General features: G+C 45.2%; 3 long non-coding RNA genes across 3 annotated transcripts; all 3 read left to right on the forward strand.

Moving 5' to 3' along the window:
- Positions 1 to 4,174: 4,174 nt before the first annotated feature.
- Positions 4,175 to 8,072, forward strand: LOC139355316 (uncharacterized). The gene is made up of 3 exons (XR_978143.2): positions 4,175 to 4,310; positions 5,624 to 5,898; positions 7,857 to 8,072. It is a non-coding gene; the product is annotated as an uncharacterized lncRNA (long non-coding RNA).
- A 26-nt stretch (positions 8,073 to 8,098) lies between these two features.
- LOC105466347 (uncharacterized) lies at positions 8,099 to 20,845 on the forward strand. The gene is made up of 4 exons (XR_978142.2): positions 8,099 to 8,243; positions 12,118 to 12,304; positions 14,143 to 14,320; positions 20,315 to 20,845. It is a non-coding gene; the product is annotated as an uncharacterized lncRNA (long non-coding RNA).
- Positions 20,846 to 21,123: 278 nt separating this feature from the next.
- On the forward strand, positions 21,124 to 26,025 carry LOC139362579 (uncharacterized). Its single transcript, XR_011621721.1, has 3 exons — positions 21,124 to 21,379; positions 23,645 to 23,866; positions 25,620 to 26,025. It is a non-coding gene; the product is annotated as an uncharacterized lncRNA (long non-coding RNA).
- The last annotated feature ends 1,602 nt before the right edge of the window (positions 26,026 to 27,627 follow it).

Here is a 27,627-nt window from a genome sequence, read left to right on the forward strand (position 1 = left end):
CGCCCAGGCTGGAGTGCAGTGACGTGAACTTGGCTCACTGCTGCAACCTCCACCTCCCAGGTTCAAGCAATTCTCATGCCTCAGTCTCCCAAGGAGCTGGGATTGGGATTACAGGCATGCACCACCACGCCTAGCTGGTCTTGAACTCCTGACCTCGGGTGATCCACCTGCCTCGGCCTCCCAACCTGTTGGGATTACAGGAGTGAGCCACTGTGCCCCACCATCCATTGCAATATTCTAATACAAGCTTGTCCAACCCCTGGCCCATAGGCTGCATGCGGTCTAGGATGGCTTTGAATGCGGTCCAACACAAATCTGTAAACTTGCTTAAAACATTATGAGATTTTTTGAATATTGTTTTTAGCTCATCAGCTATTGTTAGTGTATTTTATGTGTGGCCCAAGACAATTCTTCTTCTCCCAGTGTGGACCAGGAAAGCCAAAAGCCTGGGCACTCCTATTCTAATAGAAGGCCAGTGAGTGAAATAGACCATTTTCTTTTCTTCAACGTTTTTTTTTTTTTTTTTTGAGATGGAGTCTCACTCTGTCACTCAGGCTGGAGTACAGTGGTACAATCTCAGCTCGCTGCAACCACCGCCTCCTGAATTCAAGTGATTCTCATGCCTCAGCCTCCTGAGTAGCTGGGATTACAGGCACCTGCCAACATCCCCGGCTAATTTTTGTATTTTTAGTAAAAACGGGGTTTCACCATGTTGGCCAGGCTGGTCTCGAACTCCTGACCTTAGGTGATCCAACTGCCTCGGCCCCTCAAAGTGCTGGGTTTGCCTGGTTTTCAAATGGTGTGAGCCACTGTGCCCGGCCCTTCAACTATTGTTTTAAGTTCAGGGGTACATGTGCAGGATGTGCAGGTTTGTTACACAGGTAAATATATGTCATGGTGGTTTGCTGCACAGATCGTCCCATCACCTAGGTATTAAGCCTGGCATCTATTAACTGTTTTTCTGATGCTCTCCTTCCCCATCCCCTGGCAAACAGGCCCCAGTGTATGCTGTTCCCCGTCACGTGTCCATGTGTTCTCATCTTTCAGCTCCCACTTATGTGTAAACCACCATTTTTAATCTTTACAAACTGAAAGCTATTGAATGGGATTTGAAGTACATATCTCTTATCACTGGTGAAAAATACAGGCAGGCATGCTGCCCTCACCTGCACCTAGAGAGTGCTAATCAACTTGGCAGTCTCTTGCACCCAATCCTGGTGCAGCCTTAAAAGATCTCTCGGCCAGGCGCGGTGGCTCACGCCTGTAATCCCAGCACTTTGGGAGGCCGAGACGGGTGGATCACGAAGTCAGGAGATCGAGACCATCCTGGCTAACACAGTGAAACCCCGTCTCTACTAAAAAATACAAAAAACTAGCTGGGCGAGGTGGCGGGCGCCTGTATCCCAGCTACCTGGGAGGCTGAAGCAGGAGAATGGCGTGAACCCGGAAGGCGGAGCTTGCAGTGAGCTGAGATCTGGCCACTGCACTCCAGCCTGGGCGACAGAGCGAGACTCCATCTCAAAAAAAAAAAAAAAAAAAAAAAAAAGATCTCTCAACATGGGATACAAGCAACCACCTTTGACTGGAACTGAGAAAGTAATCTTTTTTTATTTTTCTTTGAGATGGAGTCTCACTCTGTTGCCCAGGCTAGAGTGCTGTGGCACAATCTTGGTTTACTCTAACGTCTGCCTCCCAGGTTCCAGCAATTCTTGTGCCTCAGCCTCCCAAGTAGCTGGGATTACAGGTGTGTGCACCACCATGCCCGGCTAATTTTTTTGTATTTTTAGTAGAGACAGGGTTTCACCATGTTGGCCAGGCTGGTCTCGAACTCCTGACCCCTGGTGATCCACCTGTTTTTGCCTCCCAAAGTGCTGAGATTATACGCATGAGCCACCATGCCTGGTCTGAGAAATTTATTTTATTTTTTTTTGTTGTTGAGACAGAGTCTCGCTCTGCCGCCCAGGCTGGAGTGCAGTGGCCGGATCTCAGCTCACTGCAAGCTCCGCCTCCCGGGTTCACGCCATTCTCCTGCCTCAGCCTCCCGAGTAGCTGGGACTATAGGCGCCCGCCACCTCGCCCGGCTAGTTTTTTGTATTTTTAAAGTAGAGACGGGGTTTCACCATGTCAGCCAGGATGGTCTCGATCTCCTGACCTCGTGATCCGCCCGTCTCGGCCTCCCAAAGTGCTGGGATTACAGGCTTGAGCCACCGCGCCCGGCGAGAAATTAATCTTATTCCTGGGAGTACACAAACAGACTGGATGCCCATTGGTCACTCAGTTTTGGGAATTCATGCATTGAGTAGGTTCAGGATATCAGTGGTTCCCAATCCTGGTTGTACCACAAGATCTTCTGGTTGCATTCAAAAAGACATTTATTGTTTATTTATTTATTATTTTTATTTATTTATTTTTTTGAAACAGAGTCTCACTCTGTCACCCAGGCTGGAGTACAGTGGCATGATCTCGGCTCACTGCAACCTCTGCCTCCCGGGTTCAAGTGATTCTCCTGCCTTAGCCTCCCCAGTAGCTGGGAATATAGGCATGCACCACCACACCAGGCTAATTTTTGTATTTTTAGTAGAGATGGGGTTTCACTGTGTTGGCCAGACTGAAGTGGAACTTCTGATCCACCTGGCTCGGCCTCCCAAAGTGCTGGGATGACAGACAGGCATGAGCCACCATGCCTGATCTATTGTCTATTTTTAATTGAGATGTATGAGATCCAACCAGGACTTGCTGAATCAGAATCTCTGATGGGTGCAACTATCATTTGCCAATTGTTCTGAGCTGATTATGATGCAGCAGGTTTATTGCTTGGGAACTGGACCAAATTTCCTCGAAAGTCACTTCTGAATTTGCAATCTAAATGATGTGACCTCCTACAGTCCAGCACTGGCAAGTTGTTGCATCAGGAACAACTGCATCATAAGGTATGGAGTTTCTAAATCACACCGAAAACAATTAGCCAAAACAGGTGAAAACAAGCACCAACTAGTTTGGCATCTGCATATTAGTGGCGAATTAGACTTCCCACGTTAGCTGTGTTCTCAGCGATATTAGTGTTACAAGCCCTAATGTATTGTATTTTATACTTCGGAGAGCTGGAAGGGAGTACTAATTACATGCAAATTTTCCAAGATTTCAGTTGGGAGTATTTCACATGCAAGTTAATTGTTCTTCTGGGGCTTTACCACTGGTTTATCCAATTAACGTGGAGTTTGCCTATATATCATGGTTTTGCTTACAGAAGGGAAACCATATTATTCACTTGGATAAAATGGGGCTTGTTCTAAGCGTGTGTTGAAGTCAGCCTGATGGCTTCTGGAACGAGTAAACAACTGTGTTCGCCTGCTCCCTTCTGAGGTGGAATGAGGTTTGTTCTGCAGGGGAAACAGCAAAAGTTGCTGATGAAATGCAGTGATTAAAAAAAGGGGCCAGGCAGATTTGCTTTTGATGCTTTTCCTCTTACTCTTCTATCAACATGGAAATTGTCTTCAATCAAGTGCATATACGGTATCAACAATTCTTCCACTGATATTACACATTCTCCAGTTCACAGCTGTGCTTTCATCTCTTCTGACCTCAGAGGAGCCTGTGCAGAAGGCACAACTGTCTCCATTTTACAGGCCTCTGGATACTCAGAATTTTCCCTATTCGTCTTTGTAGAATTGGCCTACTCTTTTTTAGAGAACTCCAGATGTTGGCATAGTATATATATTAAATGGGCTCTATTAGTCTTGCAGAGAGGGAGTAAATAGGGGGTATGGTTGGGATGGTCTTGAGATTATGTTCATGCTAATCCCCTCTCTGGTTGGCCCTGGTCAGGGGTGTACCTCTGCCCTAATTCTTTTCCCCTTCGGAAGCCCTTGAGGTTCAGCATAGTGTTGCATAGGAAGGAGTTCAAGGTCAGAATTTTTCACCCTTTGGAAGTCTTTATGGTTCAGTGTGGTGTTGGCATGGAGAAGAGCTCAAGGTCACAATTCTTTGCCTCTTTGGAAGCCCTTGTGGTTCAGCGTGGTGTTGGCATGGGGAAAAGTTCAAGGTCAGAATTCTTTTCTCCTTTGGAAGCCTTTGTGGTTCAGCATGGTGTTGGCATAAGGAAAAGGTCAAGGTCAGGATTCTTTTTCCCCTTTGGAAGCTTCAGCATGGTGTTGGCACGGGGACGAGTTCAAGATCAGAATTATTTTCTCCTTTGGAAGCCCTGTGGTTCAACATGGTGTTGGCATGTAGAAGAGTTCAAGGTCACAATTCTTTGCCTCTTTGGAAGCCCTTGAGTTTCAGCATGGTGTTGGCATGGGAAAGAGTTCAAGGTCAGGATTCTTTTCCCCTTTGGAAGCCCTTGAAGTTGAGCATAGTGTTGGCATGGGAAAGAGTTCAAAGTTGTAAGTTCACAGGGTCAGGACTAGGTATCTATCCACCAAAGCACAGTCCACGATCTGAATACAGAGTCATGGATAATATTAAAGGTGGCTCCCAGAAAAAGAAGAAGAAAAAAAAAAATGCTAAGAAGACATGGAGAGGTCACTAAGAACTGTAATCCAGGGAGGGGGCCAAACCTTCAGAAATAGGGGCTACTGTGGATATCCCATGACAGGAATATATGATTGTTCTTGGGAGGGTCAATTCGTTCTTCCTGTGGGGTTCCTTCTTGCCTGAGGCCATTCTTATTGGGTAAGCATAACTTAGCATCTGATACCCCTAGGGAGGTCCTTGTGATGATTACGCAGTGAGAAGTTTCTGAAAGGAGAAGTTGGACTGCCGATGGTAGCAACCTCAGGAACCTTAAGTTGTGTATCAGTAACTCCCCGCAGGAAGGGCCATTTTCACTGCCCACTGGGCACCATTCTTGATTCATATTCATCTGTCATCTGTGCACATCTCATAAGGGAAAACACAGTGACTCTGCAGGTTAGGTATCAAGGTGTCAGTGACTGTGGGTGGAGGTCCTGAATGTTGTGCAGGTAATTAAACTCTTGTTCTTCAGCCCTCTATCAATCCATTTTGCGTTGCTGTGAAGGAATACCTGAGACTGGGTAATTCATAAAGAAAAGAGGTTTATTTGGCTCACAGTTCTGCAGGCTCTGCGAGAAGCACAGTACCAGCATCTGCTTCTGGTGAGGACCTCAGGAAGCTTTCAGTCATGGTAGAAGGAGCAGAGCTGATGTGTCACATGGCGAGAGAGGGAGCAGGAGAGAGAAGAAGAAAGATGCCAGGTTCTTTTAAACAACCAGGTCTTGTGTGAACTAATAGAACAAGAACTCACTCGTTACTGCAGGGAGGGCACCAAGCCATTCATGAGGGATCCACCCCCATGACCCAAACACCTGCCACTTAGCCTCACTTCCAACATTAGAATCAAATTTCAATATGAGATTTGGAGGGGACAAATATCCAAACCATATCAAGCTCCAAAACTATCCTGTACTCTATTTTGCTGTATTGGGGCTGGGACTCAGCCACATCACATTTCTTTGTCAGCTGGTTCCAAGTTAGGCTCTGCCAGCACAGGGCAATGCAGGGAGGTTGGAAATCTGCAGAAGGAAGGATAAGGACCGTTTACTCTTCCTTGTTTTCCTGTCGTGCTTGTTAATGTCATGGCTTTCTTCCTTTTTTGGTCCTCCAGTAGAAACTAGAGGAGTCCTCCTGAAAGTTGGCATCAATACATGAACCCTAAGAGACAGCATTTGTGCTCATTGGGAATATAGAACTGGACACTTGGATGTCTGCAGTACTTCTTCAAACGCGGTGCTGTCTCTACCATTCCTGGATCTCAAACTCTTTCATATGGACCATGAATACATCCAGGATGCTGAGGTCAACTGGCACTTTTCAGGGGTCCTTGGCAGTGCTAGTGGCATAAATCTGATAAAGTTCTCTACCCCAGTCCTTCCCTTGTTGGTAAGTGGCACCACCATCGCCTAGGTATAAAAGGCAGTAACTTGAGGTTAATCTTAACTCTTCTCTTTTCTATTGTTCCATCTGAAATCCATCATTAAGCAGTTCTCTTTTTCAGAGAGAGAGAGAGAGAGAGAGAGAGAGAGAGAGAGAGAGAGAGACGGGGTCTTATTATGTTGCCCAGGCTGGTCTCGAACTTCTGAGCTCAAGTGATCCTCTTGCCCCAGCCTCCCAAAGTGCTGGGATTACAGGCATGAGCCACCATGCCCGGCCCATCAAGCAACCCTAACATAACCAAATAAATATGTTCATGCCTGTACACTAATAGCCATTCCTATCACTGTCATTCTGCTGTAAATTACTGGGAAGCTTTCCCTGAGCTTCCCACATTGAACAGATCACTTTTTCTCTTGGGTCTCCAGAGTTTCTTGTACTCAGCCTCCATCTAAGCATTTGTTTGTTTCCAGTTTTGACTTTGCAGTTGGGCTTCTGGGTCCCATCCCTGATTCTGTCCATATGACGAAAGGGAAAACATTGCTATCTATATCTCTTTGTGACTTGCATTCTGCTCATAGCATAAATAATCTTATTTTGCTAATTTCTCCGGGTCCTGACTGATGATTGGCACATGGAAAGTGCTAAGTCAGTGTCTGAGAGATTCAATGCAATGAAGGGGAAGTTGGCTTGTTCTGATGTTGAGTGGTTCAGAAGGGCAGGGGAGGGGGGGTCCTCTGTGAGCTTCTGTGGACTGAAGGGGAAGAGGGGCAAGGCTCGCTGCTTCTTCGATGAGGATGTATTAACGCCTCCTCGTAGGTGATTAATCTCACCCAAGTTTTGTTATGACCCTTGATTAATGACCCACTGGTCTTGAGTAGCTTTAGAGGAATGTGGTCAAGGAGCCCCTTAGAGCTCCCGTAGTGCCCGATCTTTCTATACACAGTAGCTCCCTAATTATTTTGAGCCCTTGAAAGACCTCAGATTACAGAAACATTCTCATTGTTCTTAGGCCTCAGCTATATTATTGAATTCTTTATAATTTTGAATTGCAGTTTGCATTGATGATAAGTAAACCATCATCTTTCTTAGCAAGAAGTAAGACAAGAAGGCCGGGTGTGGTAGCTCACCCCTGTAATCCCAGCACTTTGGGAGGCCAAGGCGGGCAGATCACAAGGTCAGGAGTTCGAGACCAGCCTGGCCAATATGGTGAAACCCTGTCTCTACTGAAAAAAAAAAAAAAAAATTAGCTGGGCATGATGGCATGTGCCTGTAGTCCTAGCCACTTGGGAGGCTGAGGCAGGAGAATCGCTGGAACCCGGGAGGCAGAGGTTGCCGTGAGTCAAGATCATAGCACTGCACTCCAGCCTGGGCAACAGAGCAAGACTCTGTCTCAAAAAAAAAAAAAATGTAAATAAATAAAGAAGTAGGACAAGAAAAAGAAAGCCCAGATATCATCCAAGGTTAACTTTCCCTTTGAAGAATGCCTTGTCCTTATTCAGCTAAGAAAGAATCCCAATGACTAGTATTACGTCCCCTTTTAGGTACTGGAAACTGGAGAACTTCCATTGGCAGAGGACAACAATTTGCAGTTGCTCACTATTTTAGAAGTCACCTCTAAAAACTTGGTGACTGCCAACAAGTACCTGCTGTTCCTTAGCAGACTGAAAGTCGAGCTTCACTTTGTGGCTGCCAATGGGAGGGACAGACAAAAAGACAGACAAAAGGAGGGACTGAGAAACAAAGCATGCTTTCTCCCCTCCAAATAGAGGTTTTCTTCCCTGTTTGGCAAGGAATTGGGAGGTAAAGTGACTGAGGCTATGATGACTGAGATAGCCCTGGATACATGTTTGCCATTGCTGTTATTCATTCATAACTTTGGAATCATTCCAATTACTGACTCCAGAAAGTTAGCTGGAACGTTTTCCCACTACAGATTTAAACAGGAGATTCTGTTTTTCTCACAGCCAGTCTGATGAGGACTCAAGTGCCTGATCCCCAGTTGCCCTCATAAAACCAATGCACTTTCCAGGAGACGTGATGCATCGCAAGACATGGTGGTTTCTCCAGTGGGAATGACGAACCGAACTCCTAAGGCTTGTGGCTCTTGTTCCAGTAATACTCATCTCATTTCTCCAGAGGATCACTCAAAGTACGTCGGGCTGATTGCATAAAGAAGCATAAAATTTCAGAGCCAGGGCACTGTTAATCTAGTCCCTTTGCTTCATAAAAAGAGGCGATACGGTAGATGAAAAGGCTAAATGCCTTGGCTAATACCGTACTGTTTGGTGGTGACATTTCCAACACCGCACAGCTTAACTTTTTACCATCAACAGAAGATCCCGCTGTCTGAGGTGAGAATGTGTGGTTGGGTTTAGAAATAAAGGGAGAAAGTACTCAAATATGATAGTTTTTTGTTTGTTGATTGATTGATTGATTTTTGAGACACAGTCTCACTCTCACCCAGGCTGGACTGCAGCAGCGCAATCTCAGCTCACTGCAGCCTCTACCACCCAAAATCCAGCAATCCTCTTGCCTCAGTCTCCCAAGTAGCTGAGACTACAGGAGTGTGCCACCACACCTGGCCAGTATTTGTATTTTTGGTAGAGACCGGGTTTCACCATGTGGCTCAGGCTGGTCTTGAACTCCTGGACTCATGCAATCCTCCTGCCTTGGCCTCTCAAAGTGCTGGGACTACAATCATGAGCCACTGTGCCTGATTAAAAATGATAGTTTTTAAATTATTCTAAATCAGCAAAACATAGGGCCCAGAATGATCTCACATTTTAATAACATGCACTGTTTCTTCTTCTTACAAAAACATATTTCCATTGTTAGAGATTTGGGAAATGCAGAAAAAGTTTAAGGAAGAAATTAAATGTCCTGTGGAATTTTAGCATTGAGATATAAACACAAGACCTTAATGTGTTTCCTTCTAGGCCCAATCTCTAACATTTTTTAAGGGACAATATCATTTCACAGAGGGGCTCGGTGAGCCCTACAAGGCTAAGGATACACAGAGAGTCAATTGTGAGATGGAGTCCGGGCATGGTGGCTCACGCTTATTATCCCAGCATTTTGGGAGGCCAAGGCAGGTGGATGACTTGAGGTCAGGAGTTCGAGACCAGGTGGCCAAAATGGTGAAACCCTGTCTCCTCTAAAAATACAAAAAAAAAAAAAAAAAAAATTAGCTGGGTGTGGTGGGGCACGCCTGTAATCCCTCGGGAGGCTGAGGCAGAAGAATTGCTTGAACCTGGGAGATGGAGGTTGCAGTGAGCCAAGATCATGCCACTGCACTCCAGCCTGGGCAACAGAGTGAGACTCCGTCTCAAGAAACAACAAAACAAAACAAAACAAAAAAACCAAACAAACACGTGAGAATGAGATGATTATAGGTGGTGAATCCATAGGGGTCTGCAGTAACCTTGATTCTTGCCTCCAGAGAAGGAAGAATTTGACAGAGGAGGCATGGGCACAGAAGAAGAGACCAAAGCAAGTCTTAGAGCAGGAGTGAGAGTTTATTAAAAAGCTATAGAGCAGGGCTGGGCACCGTGGCTCAAGCCTATAATCCCAGCACTTTGGGAGGCCGAGGTAGGCGGATAACGAGGTCAGGAGATCAAGACCATCCTGGCTAATATGGTGAAACCCTATCTCTAAAAATACAAAAATTAGCCTGGCGTGGTGGCGAGCACCTGTAGTCCCAGCTACTCAGGAGGCTAAGAAAGGAGAATGGCGTGAACCCGGGAGGCGGAGCTTGCAGTGAGCCGAGATTGCACCATTGCACTCCAGCCTGGGCGACGGAGCGAGACTCCATCTCTTAAAAAAAAAAAAAAAGCTATAGAGCAGGAATGAAAGGAAATGAAAGGAAGGAAAGTACACTTGGAAGAGGGCGAAGTGGACAGCTTGAAAGATCAAGTGCCCTGTTTGACCTCTGACTTATGGTTTTATGCATTGGCATACTTCCAGAGTCTCGCGTCCCTTCTCCCATGATGCTTCCCGTGGGGTGGGCTGTCCGCAGGCACAGTGGCCTGTTAGCGCTTGGGAAGTGAGCACGCGCAGTGTGTTTACTGGAGTTGTACGCATGCTCACTGGAGGCGTTCTGCCCTTTTCAGCCGAATGTTCCTAGAAGGTCATAAACCAGGGAAACGCTGCTATTTTGCTTCTTAATATGCATGAATGAGCCCACTCGCCCAACTCCTGAGATGTTATCAGGAAGCGGCTGATCACCAGTTTCAGGTGTTTCTATCTGTTGGGAGACTGCCTTTCCCTGGCGCCAGCTGCAACCAATTATTATTTTAGAGAGCCTGTTAACAACTGCCTGACCATCACCTGATGGCTGCCTCACATTCCTGGTGGGGTTGCGAAAGCTCTCTCCTGCCCTGCTTATGCCTGACTAGCCACCCACTGTAACAGAGAGTATAAATCAGGAACACTGAACCCCTGGCCAGTGCTTCTTCTGGTCTCCCATGCTGCCTGAAAGGTCGTGAAGACTCTGTCCCCAAAGAAGAGAGGCTATAGAATCTATAGGGTGGATCTGGAACAGCGGTGACAACAAACAGGACCACATAACCTCTTGAAGCTGTTAGACTTGCAGAGTGATGGAGCTTTGCAAACCGGACCTCCTCTGCCTCATTTACTCAATAAATATTGACTGAGCACCTATGCAATTCCAGGCCTTGTGCCAGGCCCTGGGACTAGCAAGACAAGCAAACCAGACATGACTTCTACACTAATAATGCTTAACATTGAAGGAAGCAAGTTGTGCAGGGCTTATATGAAGTGTGCGTGTGTGTGATACCAGATTCTTCTAGCACGTTCTCTTCCCTTTTTTGTGTGACCTACCATTTTCCTGTGCACCTGGGAGAACACAGCAGGTGCAGACTCCGTTGTGAAGGAGCCAGCTGGAGCATTTGTATGCACACTCTGGCTTTTTCCCTCCCATCCCTGGCTATGAGAAAATGGAGCAACTATGAGAAGCTTTAAACTCAAAAGATTCTGTGTGATAATGATCTAGGTCAACCTTTTTGTTTTGCAAGTAAGGAAACCAAGGCTCATAGACTAACCCCTAAGCAACTTATCCAGAGAGTTTGCAGTAATGACAGAAAGAGAATTTGATGCCTTTTGATTTTCTTACAATTCTTCTAATCAGGAGAAGCAAATACGTTTCGATGTGCCCATTAGTTAAAGAGGTCAGTGAGACATGTCTCTGAATAATAACGGTTAGCATTTATTGGGGACTTTCTATGTGCCAGACACTGTTCTTAATGTCCTCTATTAAATAACTCTTTTCCACCCACAATATGAGATGAGTACACTATCATCCTTATTTTGCAGATCAAGTGCACGGTATACAGAGGGTTAAGTAACTCATCCAAAGTGACACAGGTTATGAACAGTGAGTCAGAGGCTGAACCTGGGGACCTTTGGTCTTAACCATCACATTGAGCTCCCTTGCTCACTGTGAATGATTGGCAGTGGAGAGCAGGCTTAGACCACAGCATCTCAATCATATGGGCTCCAGTTCCAGAGGAGTTGCTCACACCACATCTTTTCACAGTTCCTCTCCCTGTTCCTTTAGCTAGCAGGCTGGAGGCAGGCAGCCAAGTGGGCTGAGAGTGACTCTCACCTTACCTGGGTACAGTTACCTGTGTGTACTATTGGAGGTTGGCTCTATAGGACTTCCATCATTTTCTTTTCTTTCCTTTTCCCTCCCTCCCTCCCTCTCTCCCTCTCTTCCTTCCTTCCTTCCTCTTTCTTTCTTTCCCTCCCTCCCTCCTTTCTTTCCCTCCCTCCCTCCCTACCTTCTTTCTTTCTTTCTCTCTTTCTCTCTTTCTCTCTCTCTCTCTCTCTCTCTTTCTCTTTTTGAGACAGAGTCTTCCTCTGTTGCTCAGGCTGGAGTGCAGTCATGCCATCTAGGCTCACTGCAGCCTTTGCCTCCTGGGTTCAAGTGATTCTCCTGCCTCAGCCTCCCGAGTAGCTGGAACTATAGGTCTGTGCCACCATGCCTGGCTAGTTTTTGTATTTTTAGTAGAGATGGGGTTTCGCCATGTTGGCCAGGCTGGTCTGGAGCTCCTGACCTCAAGTGATCTGCCCTCCTCGGCCTCCCAAAGTGCTGGGATTACAGGCGTGAGCTACCGCGCCTGGCTGAATTCTGTCATTTTCTTCCTGGGTGAGTGAATTTCAACTAAGTGCCTTCTCTCTTTGTGAATTTCTCTTTGTTTTCCCCAGGAGCTGTAGCTGCAAGCAGCACGTCTCTGAGAACTTGGCACTTAGTGGTATCAGCAAGGCAAAGCCCTTGGGACCATGTGGCTCACACCTGCAGCCGTCACACTCTATCCTCAACTTTTAGGAAAAGGAGTTTGAAGGGCATTTCAGCACCTAGCCCTGCCTGTGGGCCCTGTGGACCACGACACAGGTCTGGAGGGGGAGTTCTTGGTAGAATTTACCTCTGTAAAGTATTGTACTTAGTGAACTTGGCCTTGGGGTGCAAGGAAAGGTTTTCAGACAATAATAGTAGAAAGTATTTTTAGTATCCCCGATTTCCACCATTTCTGCTTCCACTTGCCTGTGTATCAGGAATTGCATCGGGTGGAGCCAACAGAGACTGGAAGTTACAATTGCTTAATGACAAAGCAATGTATTCATTTATTTTTCTAAAGAAATAGAAGCATGGAGGTAGTAGTTCTGGGCTGGCCTGAAGCTTGTTCTGTTTTCTTTTCCTACCATCCTTCCTGCATGGTTCCCATCTTCAAGGTGCCCCTGATCTCTGGCCAACCCTCAGCCTGAGCTAGCATACACTCCTGAGAACAGGCTGGCTTCAGGGTGAAATATTCTTGGATCTGTTATCTGATTATGTTACCCTTTCATCGCACTTCCCCACTCCTAACTTTTCTCTAGCTTTGCTTATCTTTCTTTGTAAAAGGAGACACTTTTGCCTAATCTTTATTTATTTATTTTCGAGACAGAGTCTTACTCTGTTGCACAGGCTGGAGTGCAGTGGTGCGATCTCGGCTCACCGCAACCTCCGCCACCCGGGTTCAAGTGATTCTCCTGTTTCAGTCTCCCGAGTAGCTGGGATTATATGCACCCGGCACCACGCCTGGGTAATTTTTGTATTTTTAGTAGAGACAGGGTTTCACCATGCTGACCAGACAGGTCTTGAACGGCTGACCTCAGGTGATCCACCCACCTTGGATTATAGGCATGAGCCACTGTGCCCGGCTTTAACAATTTTTATAGGTATTTAGTAGGTGTATATATTGACAGGGTACATGAAGTATTTTGATACTGACATACAGTGCATAATAATCATACTAGGGTAAATGGGGTATCCATCACTTCAAGTATTTATAATTGGTTATAAACAAACCAATTATACTCTTTTAGTTATTTGAAGGTGTAGAAAAAATTATTGTTGACTGTAGTCACCCAGTTGTGCTGTCAAATAGTAGGTCTTATTCATTTTATTTAATGATATTTTTATACCCATTAACCACCCTCAAACCCCTTCAACACACTGCCCCCACCACTACCCTTCCCAGCCCCTGCTAACCATCCTTCTACTCTCTTTCCATGAGTTCAATTGTTTTAATTTTTAGCTCTCACAAATAAGTGAGAACATGCAAAGTTTGTCTTTTGGTGCCTGGCTTATTTCACTTAACGTAATGACCTCCAGTTCATCCACGTTGTTGCAAATAACAGGATCTCATTCTTTTTAACAGCTGAATAGTACTCCACTGTGTATATGTACCACATTTTCTTTATCCATTCGCCTGTTGATGGACATTTAGGTTGCTTCCACATCTTGGCTATTGTCAATAATGCTGCAATAAATAAAAGAGTGTAGATATCTCCTCCATATACTGATTTCTTTTCTTTTGGGTGTATACCTGGCAGTGGGATTGCTGGATCATATGGTAGATCGGTTTTTAGATTTGAGGAACCTCCAAACCTTTCTCCGTAGTGGTTGTACTAATTTACACTCATGAGGAGCGTGCAAGTGTTTCCTTTCCTTCACATCCTGGCCAGCATTTGTTACTGCCTGTAGCCTAACTCTGGAGCTGTGTGGATTTTATGGTTAGAGTGTTCTTCCTGTTGCAATAGTCCCCCTAATCCTATTGCGATTGTCCTCCTCCTCCTCCTGCCCCTATTGCAAGAGTCTCTTTCCTACCTTCCTGCCCAACACGCTGTGCAATAATCCTTTTGAACCAAAGTCTCTTCTTGCTAAGTCCAGATTTATTTTTCCCTTGACAGCCTCTAAGTCCTGGGGGCACTGGGTAGGCACCTGAGGACCTGAGTAAACAAGAAGGCTGGATGCAGATTTTCTCCTTGACACTGTGGCCAAGTAAAGCTGAGTCACTGCTCTCCCATGCTGGTGATGCTCTCCTGTGAATCTTCTCTCTCTTAAGGACCCCAGGAAGTGTGAAGGCAGGTAGGCATAAGGACCCTGAATAGCCTCTGTAGTTATAAATAACAATAACCACAGGGCCAAAAGTGCCACAGAGCTGCCGTTGCCTGGGATAAAAGGGTTTCTTATCAAAATGATGGGGAAACCTTGAGTTAAGCAAAATCAAACAGGTTTGTTTCCTGCCGGATTTTTCAGGGATGCTTTGTGAAACCCTCAAGAATAGGATATAGGACACATGGCTTCCCCAAATGATTTGACGACAGAACACATGTATTTGTCAAACACCTGGAAGTATCACGTGAAACAGTTTGGGAAATGCAGTTCTAAAGCTTTTTCTATCTCCTTCTGCAATTGCCTAATGCACTGTGTGGATGACAAGGTCTGCCTTGGGGGCAGAGGCTTCGGGGCTGGTGGCCAAGACTGGAAGGTAGCATCAGACACATTGCATGTCAGGCGTTCTCTCTCTTTAAGTGGGAAGTGTGCTAAGTGGCCTCTTCCCTTGAGGAAGCACAGTAAAGGGGTCAGATTTCCCAACGGGAAGATGCTGTGTTTAAGACACATTTGATTTACATCAGCTTCCGCTGTGACCTTGGCTTTCCAGTTTGCAAGTCATGTCACCAGGGTATCTGACTAAATGCGCGGTTGTGAATTTTTCATGGCAAGGCATGTATTTGTGCTATCGGCCTCCTGGGCCAGGAAAAAAGCATGGCATGTCAAGAGCAACATAAATTGTTAGGTAAATCTTTATTCCCTCCGGACCTCCCTGCAAAGTCCCGTTATTCGTGTCCCACTCACCGTTCGTTCATTTACAAACATTTATTGAGCAACTTCCATTTCTAAGTACTGTGGGGAATACAAGGATGTATAAACCAATGTGGTGACATTGGTGTCCCGGCAGCAGGTGTGAACGTGAGAGGAGGGGAAGAAGGCTTTGAGAGGGGATCCCTCCTTGGAGTGAGTATTCAGGCATCTGGAACCTGAATGGAACGTGCTTATCTTGTAAACACAAGCCATTTAAGTCCTGTAACACTCACCTCTAGGGGCACCCTGAGCCATCAAAGGGCAGGTGTCCTGTTGGGTTCAAATCTCAGCAAAGTGACCTTCAGCAAGTCTCCTAAAACTTTAGGACCAAACCTCTGATCTGTAAAAGGAAGAGGCTAAAATAGATAAAGTTTCTTTGGCTTCAAAACAATATAATTTAGAGATAGAGACAGACATATACAGTTGTATAGTTGACTTTTTTTTTTTTTTTTTTTTTTTTGAGACAGTCTTGCTCTGTTGCCCAGGCTGGAGTGCAGTGGCATGATCTCAGCTTACTGCAACCTCCACCTCCTGGGTTCAAGCCATTCTCATACCTCAGCCTCCAGAGTAGCTGGCACTAGAGGTGCACACCACCACGCCTGGCTACTTTTTTGTATTTTTAGTAGAGAGGAGGCTTCGCCATATTGGCCAGCCTGGTCTTGAACTCCTGACCTCAAATGATCCGCCTGCCTCAGCCTCCCAAAGTGCTGGGATTACAGGTGTGAACCACCTCGCCCATCCTACAGTTGACTCTTGAACAATGCAGGAAGGAGTTAGGGGCATGGGAGTCCCATGCAGTCAAAAACATTTGAACCCCCTCATCCCAGCCCATAACTTTACTAATAGCCTACTGATATGATTTGGGTCTGTGTCCTCACCCAAATTTTATGTCAAATGGCAATCTCCAGTGTTGGAAGGGGGCCTGGGGGGAGGTGATTGGATCATGGGGGGAGATTTCCCCTTTTGCGCCTTTCTCCTGATAGTGAGTGAGTTGTCCTGAGATCTGGTTGTTTAAAAGTGTGTGGCACCTCTGCCCTCTCTCCCTCCGTCCTGTTCTGGCCATGTAAAATGTGCCTGCTTCTCCTTCACCTTCCAGCCATGATTGTAAGTTTCCTGAGTCACGCTTCTTGTACAGCCTGCGGAACTGTGAGCCAATTAAACCTCTTTTCTTTATGAGTTACCGAGTCTCAGGTAATTATATATAGCAGTGCAAGAATGGACTGATACACCCACTGTTGACTGGAAGCCTTACCAATAATGTGGGTGAAAAGACAAATAAATAGGCCGGGTACAGTGGCTCACGCCTGTAATCCCAGCACTTTGGGAGGCCAAGGCAGGTGGATCATCTGAGGTCAGGAGTTTGAGACCAGCCTGACCAACATGGTGAAACCCCATCTCTACTAAAAATACAAAACAATTAGCCGGGCTTGGTGGTGTGTGCCTGTAATCCCAGCTACTTGGGAGGCTGAGGCAGGAGAATCAATTGAACCTGGGGGTTGGAGGTTGCAGTGAGCTGAGATCATGCCACTGCACTCCAGCCTGGATAACAGAACAGGACTTCATCTCAAAAAACAAACAAAATTTTACTAGTATCTGCAAACATTTTATGCATTTCCAACATACCTGTTTCTTTTCTTTCTTTCTTTTTCTTTTTTTTTTTTTTTATATATATTTCTAGGCTATGTGTTTGTCTGCAAGTTTTTTCAAATTGTTGCAAATTTCCAAAAAATTTTCCAGTATATTTATGTAAAACAATCTGTGTATAAGTGGGCCTGCATAGTTCAAATCCATGTTATTGAAGGGTTAATTGTACATATGCATGTACATGTATATATACGTGCATGTGTACATATAAATATATGTATTTACACATAAACATAGAAAAGGTCAAGATTGCTTCTTTTTGTTTTTGGAGATGGGGTCTTGCTGTGACGCCCAGGCTGGAGTGCAATGGCTTGATCTCAGCTCACTGCAACCTCCGCCTGCCAGGTTCAAGCGATTCTCCTGCCTCAGCATCCCTAGTAGCTGGGATTATAGGCACCCACCACCATGCCCGGCTAATTTTGGTATTTTCAGTAGAAACGGGGTTTCACCATATTGGCCAGGCTGGTCTCGAACTCCTGACCTCAAGTGATCTGCCTGCCTTGGCCTCCCAAAGTACTGGGATTACAGGCACGAGCCACTGCACTTGGCCCAAGATTGCTTCTAGTCAGAGTGTAGAGGTAAGACTTGGAGGTGTTGAAAAACAGGCCTTTGCATGAGCTTTAAAAGAGGCCTGAGGCCGGGCACGGTGGCTCAAGCCTGTAATCCCAGCACTTTGGGAGGCCGAGACGGGCGGATCACGAGGTCAGGAGATCGAGACCATCTTGGCGAACACGGTGAAACCCCGTCTCTACTAAAAAATACAAAAAAACTAGCCGGGCAAGGTGGCGGGCGCCTGTAGTCCCAGCTACTCGGGAGGCTGAGTCAGGAGAATGGCGTAAACCCGGGAGGTGGAGCTTGCAGTGAGCTGAGATCCGGCCACTGCACTCCAGCCTGGGCGACAGAGCCAGACTCCATCTCAAAAAAAAAAAGAGGCCTGAATGTATCTACAGTCATCCACACCACCCTGAACGTACCCGATCTTGTCTGATCTCAGAAGCTAAGCAGGTTCAATCTGGTTGGTACCTGGATGGGAAGGAAGCCTGAGGGTTGGATTTATAGGGTGGGAATGCTAGGATGGCACCACTCAGGGCAAAGTGCAGAGTCAAAGGCCCTGGGGCAGGGAGGAAGGGGGGTGCAGGGGCAGCCAGGACATCTGGTGGCTAGAGCTGAGCATGGGTGTTGGGGTACAGTGGAAGAAGGTCCCTGGAGTAGGGGGTGGATCATAGAAGGCTTCGACTTCACAGCAGCAGAGGAAATCGCTGTCCTGCTCATGGGCTCTAGCCCCACCGTCTCTGTCCTTCCTCAGGTGATCTCTCTGCAGGAATCACTTTTCACTTTCTCCTTGCATACATGTCCCTGGCAGTCTTCAGATTCCCTTCCTCTTGAGAGAGCTCTTCAGAGCCCTCCCCATTCTACTCTACACATCCTGTCTGTCATTCTCCGTTGATTCCCCCCAGAGTGCTGATTGCTGTTTATGATGACGTATTCACCACATTTGTCCATCATCTGTTTGTCGTCTGGGTCCTTGGGAATGGAAGCACCATGAGGAAGGGACGGTGCCTGCCTAGTCTACTTTAGTATTCCCAATGGCTATGCACATGCACAGTAAATGCTGTTTGGTTGGATGAATGAATGAATGAGCTGGAATACTCTCAATAGGTATTGTTTGAACAAATGAATGAGTGAGCTGAAGTACATTCAATATTGTTTGTATGAATGAATAAGCCGAACTATGCTGAACAAATATTTTTTGCATGAATGAACTGGAATATGCTCAATTAATATTGTTTGAATGAATGAATGAATAAGCTGAGATATGCTCAGTAGATAGTGTTTAAATGAATGAATGAATGAGCTGAAATACATTCAATAAATATTGTTTTAATGAATGAGCTGGAATGCTCTCAATCTTGTTTGAATGAATGAATGAATGAGGTGGGATACGGGTGGTAGATAGTGTTTGAATGAATGAATGAATTAGCTGAAATACACTGAACAAATATTGTTTGAATTAATGAATAAGTGAGCTGAGATATGCTCAATAAATACTGTTTGAATGAATAACTGGATGAGGTGGAATATGCTCAGTAGATAGTGTTTGAATGAATGAATAAGCTGGAATACACTCAATATATTGTTTGAAGGAGTGAATGAATGATTTGGAATTCACACTATTGTAAAACCACAGAGGAAACCCTGACTGTATATTTCTCCAATGTGCAGAGCCTATACTATATTACTGAGTTTACTGTCTTCCCCAATGTCTACCTAACCTCCAACATATATACATAAACATAGATCAAAAACTTAAACAATATTTTTTAATGAAGTGAAGACATTTGATTCTCCCTGCTTTGTAAGCTTTGGTGAACGGGGCCCCTTTCTTGATGTCCAGGAAGCAGGGTGGTATAACCCAGGTGCAAACACTGAGCTCAGTCCTGTAAGAGCCATGCCCCTGACCCCTCCTGAAGGGCCCTCCGTATCCCCCCGGCACTAGTCTCCAGAGGGTGCTTACACTTGAATCTTATTCCCCAAGTCTGATGCTTATTCTGAGTCCTAATAATGGGCACCATGATCTTCTGGTAGGTGGGAAACAAAGGTTTCTTCCCTGGAGCTGCTTTTTGGTATGTGGTTCACGATCCCCTTCTCTGCTCCTCCTCCTTCCTGCAAATGCTGCACCTGGGCACCAGAGCGCCTGGTTGCAACCCTCAGGCATTGCTCAGAGCTGAGCCAGAGAAGCAGTTTGCTCAGTGGAGCTGTCTGGCAGCATCTCTGATTTACCCTGCATGTAAAAACTCTGAAAGCAAAGGCCAAGTTGAGGCAAATATCGCCCAACTAACAAATATTGACAAAATGCTCCATATTGTGGCTTTCATCAAATAAATGTTTATTTACTTTTATTTATTTATTTATTTTCAAGGCAGTCTTGCTCTGTCACCTAGGCTGGAGTGCAGTGGCACAATCTCGGCTCACCACAACCTCCACCTCCCGGGTTCAAGTAATTCTTCTGCCTCAGCCTCCCGAGTAGCTGGGATTACAGGTGCACGCCACCACACCAGGCTAATTTTTGTATTTTCAGTAGATATGGGGTTTCACCATGTTGGCTAGGCTGGTTTTGAACTCCTAACCTAGTCCACCTGCCTCAGACTCCCAAAGTACTGGGATTAGAGGCGTGAGCCATTGCACCCAGCATAAATGTTTATATTTTTATCAGAGGATAATTGTTTGTCTCTAAGTGAAGGCTATGCCAAAAACAGTGGCCCCAGTTCTGACCCTTGCACTACAAAGTAGTAATTGGTAAAGGAGATTTCTATACTATTAATCATCACGGCAATAGAGTTAAGTGATATTAATATAAACCTTTAGAGTTTACACAATGCATTTTTAAAATATTATCTCATTAAAGTCATAGTTGAATTCCTGGAATCATATTTTATTGCTGTCACAAGAAAATTGGGACTCAGATAGTGACTTGCCCAATGTCATTTCATCAGGGAACAGCAGAGGATGGAATCAAGCCCATGGTCTCAAAATTTTCATGCATTTAGAAACACCTTAATATGTTCCTTTTAGAGTGCAGACGCCTTTTCCTAGGGGCATTGCATGGAGAAGACTGAGTGATAGCCAGGTAGGACCGAGAAGACGTGATGACTTTCATCAGGTAAGACTTGTTAGAGGATTTTCTTAAGAAAGAAAAGGAGGAAAGAACCTGGCTTTAGGAGACGGATTGCCACTTCTACACAGAGGAAAACTGACTTATTTATGGGCCCTGTTTTTGATCACTTGATTTCATCATCATCCTGAGAGCCACAGAATACCAAATTCTGCAAATTATTCTCATTCAACATGAGAATAAACTAAGGCCTGAGACAGTGCCAAACCTTGTGAAATATTATTTGCCATCAGCACCCTCTCACATACTCCTTTGAAATGTGACTTTGCCCCTCCTTTCATTGGGAGGTGGAGTCTATTTTCTCTCCCCTTGAATCTGGGATGGCCCTATGATTGACTTTAGCCATTAGAATATGATGGAAAGAGCTGGGTTTGGTGGTTCATCCCTGTAATCACAGCACTTTTGGAGGCAGAGGTGGGAGGTTTGCTTGAGGCCAGAAGTCCAAGACTAGATTGGGCAACACAGCAAGACCCTGTCTCTGCAAAAAAAAAAAAAAAAAAAAAAAAAAATTAGCCAAGCATGGTGGTGCATGCCTGTAGTCCCAGCTACTGGGAGGCTGAGGCAAGAGGCTTGCTTGAGCCAGGAGTTTAGGCCTGCAGTGAGCTATGATTGCACCACTGCACTCCTGCCTGGGTGACAGAGTGAGACCCTGTCTCAAAAGAAAACAATTAATGAGAAATAAATATGATGGAAATGACACTGGGGACTCTCAAAGTTATATCTTAACAGGCCTTATGGATTTTGCCTTCACTCTTTTGGGTCACTGAGGTCACCATGCTGTGAGAAAGCCCAGTCTAACCTCTTGGAAGATAAACCACAAAGAGCACAGCAGCACCCCAACCAGCAGCCCATAAGAACTGCCAGATATATGAGTGAGGCATCTTTGAATCTTTGACCTTCCATCCAGCCAGTATTCCAGTGGAAGCAACCACATGAGTGAGGGAACCCAGGAGAAATTAGCAAAGGTATGGCACAGGCAAGCTCATTGTGATTTTGTGAAATCATGAAGAATCATGAAAAAGAATAAACGTTTGGGATAATCGATAACTAAAGACAAATAGGCTGCTGCCACAAGAAAAATTTAAAATATGCCGGGTGTAATCCTAGCATTTTGGGAGGCCGAGGATGGTGAATTGCCTGAGCTCAGGAATTCGAGACCAGACTGGGCAACAGGGTGAAACCCCATCTCTACTAAAATACAAAAGAAATTAGCCAGGTGTGGCAGTGTGGGCCTGTAATCCCAGCTACTCTGGTGGCTGAGGCAGGAGAATTGCTTGAACCTGAGAGGTGGAGTTTGCAGTCCCAAGATCATGCCACTGCACTCCAGCCTGGGCGACAGAGCAAGACTCCATATCTCCAAAGAAAAAAAAAAAATTAAATATACAGCATTGCTTTGCAATCTGTTCAACTTCTCTCAGTCTACCATATTGTTTAGGGGCAACTGGGTTCAAATGCCGGGTTCAATAGAAACTGATTTTTGAAGACACTCTGGAAGATCTGCAGCTGATGATGTACTAAACAATGGCTGTGATACAATCAAGCAATTAATTATATTTGCATATGGTAAGATATAGGAAAACAGAGAGAGAAACTAAGGAATAAAATGTTTTGTTTTTAAGCAGAATTTACAGAAAATATAGAAGGCTTAGCATCTGCAAGGTTGAAAAACATAATTATTAACACTTCATCCCTGGTGTGTTAAAAGTTTCTCAAACTACGTTATGGCCTTAGGATAGGATCAAATCAAGAGAGTGGCTGTAAGACCACTTGCTCAGAGTTCAGAAAAATTTTGAACAGTGCCTACTATAAAAGACTGCTAAGAATCTTAAGGGCATTGCCTTATAGCACCTTTACCTTCTCCCACAGAACCTATAGAGATCTAGCACAGAAATAATTATGGCTTTAGCATGTGGGGCACAGAGTTAATTGCAGTTAGATTTATAGGATAAACACAAAGTTATTAAGATTGTTGTATTGGTTGCTGTTAGTGAAATGCGATACAAACCAAGTTTTCTTCTATAAGACAGCTATTAAAAAATTGCTAATATAGGCCAGGTGTGATGGCTCATGCCTGTAATCCCAGCACTTTGGGAGGCCGAGGTGGGCAGATCACGAGGTCAAGAGATGGAGACCACCCTGGCCAACATGGTGAAACCCCATCTTTACTAAAAATACAAAAATTAGTTGGGCATGATGGTACGCCCCTGTAGTCCCAGTTACTCGGGAGGCTGAGGCAAGAGAATCGCTTGAACCAGAGACTTGGAGGTTGCAGTGATCTGAGATTGAGCAACTGCACTCTAGCCTGGCGACAGAGCGAGGACTCCATCTCAAAAAAAAAAAAAAAAATTGTTAATATATACTTGGTGTTTACCATGTGCCAGGCCCTATGTTGAGGATTTGCTATAGATAAACTCACTTTACTGTCATACCACTGCATCCCTTCGAGGCAGGTACCCTTGCCATTTCTGTTTTATACACATGGAAACTGGGGCTCAGAGAAGTGTTTGCTCAGTGGCACCCAGGTGCAGGGCAGCAGCCTCCAGATACGAGCCCAGAGTTTTCTGAGTTCAGAGATTGCAGACTGGCAGCCCCAGGATCTGAGCCCAGAGTTTTCTGAGTTCAGAGCCTGCAGAGTGGCGGCCCCAGGATCTGAGCCCAGTGTCTGGGTTCAGAGCCTGAACATAAAGCCTCTCTGCTCTGCTGCCTCTCTGGCACAGTCTATACAACGAACTGATTAGTTCCCCACGATAATTGCTTGGCTCTGACTGAAATTCAATTCCACTAACTGCAAGTGGAGAAAAGTTAGGATTCACCTCAACCAGCAGCCAAGAGAATGATGATTCCCTCTTGCTCTCCTGTGCACAGTGGTCCCCTTCGCTGTTGGGTGCCCTCCAGCTCTTGACACAAATTCCAGACAGCCTTTTTCCTTCTGGCTTCCGTGAGCATCTGGAAGAGAAGACTCTTGGCTTGTTTACAGCCCCCTGTTCAGACCTGTTAACTGTCTTCTTGCTCTAACCAGACTCTGCCAATAATAGTTGTGTGAGATTCAAATGGTGTGAAAGACCTCGGATGTCTGTGAGGATAATTTGTCCCTTTGAAATTGCACTCTCTGTCACCCTTAGGGCTTCTGCATCAAACTGTGTCCCTGTTCTGGTTTTATTCCCCGCTCTTTCCATACTGAGACAGCACTATTTGCTTGTTTCTTTTTTTTTTTTTTTCCTTTCCCTCAGGAATAGAAACCTGAATTGCTTTGTATAGAAAACCAAATTACTGAATTATGAAAAAAAGAAAAAAAAGATCTATTACCCCTTCAGAATGAAGATAAATATACAGCTTGTGGTGTAATGCATCAATTTGAGTAGTAAATACAGAAAACAGAAACGATATTTATATAGAGGAAAGGAATGAAGATATCACATCACCATAGAGAATAATAAAGATGAAGAAGGCAGGTTGGTTTGCAGAACTGATAAAGTTAAACCCACAGGCAATGCCAGTTCTACTCAGGGATGGAGGTCTACATGACAGACGTGGAGAGCTTTGGCTTTCGTGGTTCTGCTCCACACCGTTGACCACTTGATTGCTTCAGTGTGTGGCATTTACCTCTGGAAAACTCATTTCCTGGAAACAAAGTGCTGCCTGCATTTTTTAAAAAAGCAAATAACAATAGCTATTATTTTCCAGCCCTAATGACATAAGAATGTTACATAGATTAATGTAATCTTTATGACAAGCTTATGAGTGGTTACTGTTATTGCTATTATTATTTTATTGATAGAAACTTGCACAGAAAAGTGAAGCAACTTGTCCAAAGTCACGCAGCAAATAAGTGACAGAAGCTAGATTCAAGGCAGGTGGTCTGATACCATGGTCAGTTCGCTTAATCACAATGCTGTACTGCTTCTCCTCATTCCTGAAAAGGTTGATGGGGTCTGTTTCTAGCTTATTATAGGTAGGTGGTTAGCAGAGACATAAAAGGGACATCTCCATGTATGTAGGTGGGGTGGGGATCCTGAATCCACAGGCGAGTCATCAAGCGATGGGAAAGTGATCCATCGCTTATTGGCTAGGGGTGGCTGGGCTCGAACGCCAGGTTCAGATAGAAACTGATTTTTTGAAGACACTCTGGAAGACCTGCAGCTGATGATGTACTAAACAATGGCTATGAATTAACCAGCTGTGACCACTGCATGTCAGGGACTGAAGGCGTCTGAGTATTCCAGGCATATTTTGTACCTTTAAAGTTGGGAGTCACTTGGTGTCCATGAAAGGACAGAGCAGCATTGTCAGGACTTTGGTGGGAACCATTTTACTGGGGTCTCAGGCCCAACTGAGATTGCCTTCTGGCTTCAGAAGCAAGTCTTCACAAGGGCAGGAAACTTCCCCAGGCAGGAAGCCCTCAGGGGCGAGGGCAGCCTCTCCCTGCAGGTGAACGGGCTCCATTCTGGGCACCCGCCCTGAATATCCACAGCCATCCCGTATAAGACCCCTACTGCCTTGACTTTCAAGCCTGTCTGACCCCAGATAGCAGCTTTTTCTGCCCTGACACTTGACATCAGTTTCACCGTCAAGCTTGCTAGAAACCTTCGACACCTGCCCCGTCTACTTCCACCCTTACACGGGGATGACACCAGATTGTTCAAGCTCAGGTCAACCTACGAAAAGGATGGAACTGCTTGCCCCACATCCCATCTCCTTCCCTCTCTGGGTGGAGCCTCCTAGAGCTCTTCTGGCCACGTTCCAGGTGCCATGTTCCATCTTTTTGAGCCTCCTCTCTCCTATCAATGGAACTATCCTGTACTGCACCCCCTTAGGAAGACATACCTGTGCCTTCCAAGTGGACACTTTCTAAAGAAAAACAAAACAAAAAAACCCGCTGTACTAATGGGATAAACCTCAGGAATAATTCTACAGTGGCCTTGTGGGTTCGTGTCCGGTGCTCCACCTGCTTCATTAGTAGGAGTATTAAGCCTGATAGGAGAGGTAGGTGTCAGAATTTCTTATCTTTTACCCATTCACACATTACTCATACAACTAAGGAACAGTTCTTGTATTCAGTTATCTTCTGAGTTTGGGGTTGCGTACCTATCTTCCTCGCCAGATTACGAACACCTTGAAGGGTGCAATTATGCCTTCACATCTCTGCAGGGTATTTTGCCCTTAGGAGATGTCAATAACTTTTTTTTTTTTTTTCCTTTGAAATAGGATCTTGCTCTGTTGCCAGACTGGAGTGCAGTGGTGCAATCACGGGTCACTGCAGCCTCAAACTCCTGGACTCAACTGATCCTCCTGCCTTCGCCTCCCAGACAGGATACCTGTCCTGTCTGCTCACATCCTTACACGCGGATGACACCGGATTGTTCCGTCTATGAAATGGGTGGAACTGTTTGCCTCACATTCCATCTCCTTCCCTCTCTGGGTGGTACCTCCTAGAGGTCTTCTGGCCACCCACCTGCTTGCCTCACAAATCCCATCTGGGACTACAGGAGTGCACCACCATGCCCAGCTACTTTTTAAAATTTTTTGTAGAGATGGGGTCTCGCTATGTTGCCCAGCCTGGTCTCTAATTCCTGACCTCAAATGCTCCTGCCCTCCAGGGTTCCCAAAGCACTGGGATTATAAGAATGAGCCACCATGCCTAGCCTCAATAATAATAATAATAATAATAATAATAATAATAATAATAATAAATTAATGTTGAATTTCCATAAACTTGTGAAACATCACCCAGCATTGAGAGAGTAGCATGTTCATGCCAACCAAGAGCAGCAGGTGGACAACACTCTTTTGAGGGAAAGGAGGGGTTTTGTAGGGCAGGATGGTCAGGAATGGCTCTATGAAGGAAGCTGGAGATGAACATATGCCTGAAAGAAGAAGCGAAGCGAAGCAAAGAGAAGAGAAGCAAAGAGAAGCAAGAGCCTTCAGGCAGAAGGAACTGTGCTACTAAAAAGAGAGAGGAAGGGTCTCGTGCACCAGGTGAGTTTTAGGATGGTGTGCTCTGACCAGACCAGTTTGGCTGCAGCAGAAGGCTCAAAAAAGATTGCTGGAATTATATTTGAACACAGGCACACCTTGTTTCATTGCATATAACTTTATTGCACTTTGCAGAGATTGCACTTTTTACAAATTGAAAGTTTGTCACTTCACTGATTTCCTTGAGTGGTGGTTTGTAGTTCTCCATGAAGAGGTCCTTCACTTCCCTTGTTAGCTGTATTCCTAAGTATTTTATTCCGTTTGTAGCAATTGTGAATGGGAGTTCACTCGTGATTTGGCTCTCTGCTTGTCTGTCCTTGGTGTATAAGAATGCCTGTGATTTTTGCACATTAATTTTGTATCTTGAGACTTTGCTGAAGTTGCTTATCGGCTTAAGAAGCTTTCGGGCCGAGACGATGGGGTTTTCTAGATACAGGATCATGTCATCTGCAAACAGAGACAGTTTGACTTCCTCTCTTCCTATCTGAATACACTTTATTTATTTCTCTTGCCTGATCACCCTGGCCAGAACTTCCAATACTATGTTGAAAAGGAGTGGTGAGAGAGGGCATCCTCGTCTTATGCTGGTTTTCAAGGAGAATGCTTCCAGCTTTTGACCATTCAGTATGATATTGGCTGTGGGTTTGTCATAAGTGGCTGTTAATATTTTTAGGTATGTTCCATCAATACCTACTTTATTGAGAGTTTTTAACAAGAAGGCGTGCTGAATTTTATCAAAGGCCTTTTCTGAGTCTATTGAGATAATCATGAGGTTTTGTCTTTGGTTCTGTTTATGTGATGAATTACTTTTGCAGGGACATGGATGGAGATGGAAGCCATTATCCTCAGCAAACTAATGCAGGAACAGAAAACCAAACACCACATGTTCTCACTTGTAAGTGGGAGCTGAACAATGAGATCACATGGACACAGGGAGGGGAACAACACACGCTGGGGCCTGTTGGGGGATGGAGTTGGGGTAGGGAGAGCATTAGGAAAAATAGCTAATGCATGCTGGGCTTAATACCGCACATAGTGGCTTACGCCTGTAATCCCAGCATTTTGGAAGGCTGAGGCAGGTAGATCACCTGAGGTTGGGAGTTCAAGACCAGCCTGACCAACATGGAGAAACCCAGTCTCTACTAAAAGTACAAAATTAACCAGGCATGGTGGTGCATGCCTGTAATCCCAGCTACTCAGGAGGCCGAGGCAGGAGAATTGCTTGAACCTAGGAGGCAGA

The sequence above is a fragment of the Macaca nemestrina genome, chromosome 4 (genome assembly GCF_043159975.1).
Source record: "Macaca nemestrina isolate mMacNem1 chromosome 4, mMacNem.hap1, whole genome shotgun sequence".
NCBI classification, from domain to species: domain Eukaryota; kingdom Metazoa; phylum Chordata; class Mammalia; order Primates; family Cercopithecidae; genus Macaca; species Macaca nemestrina.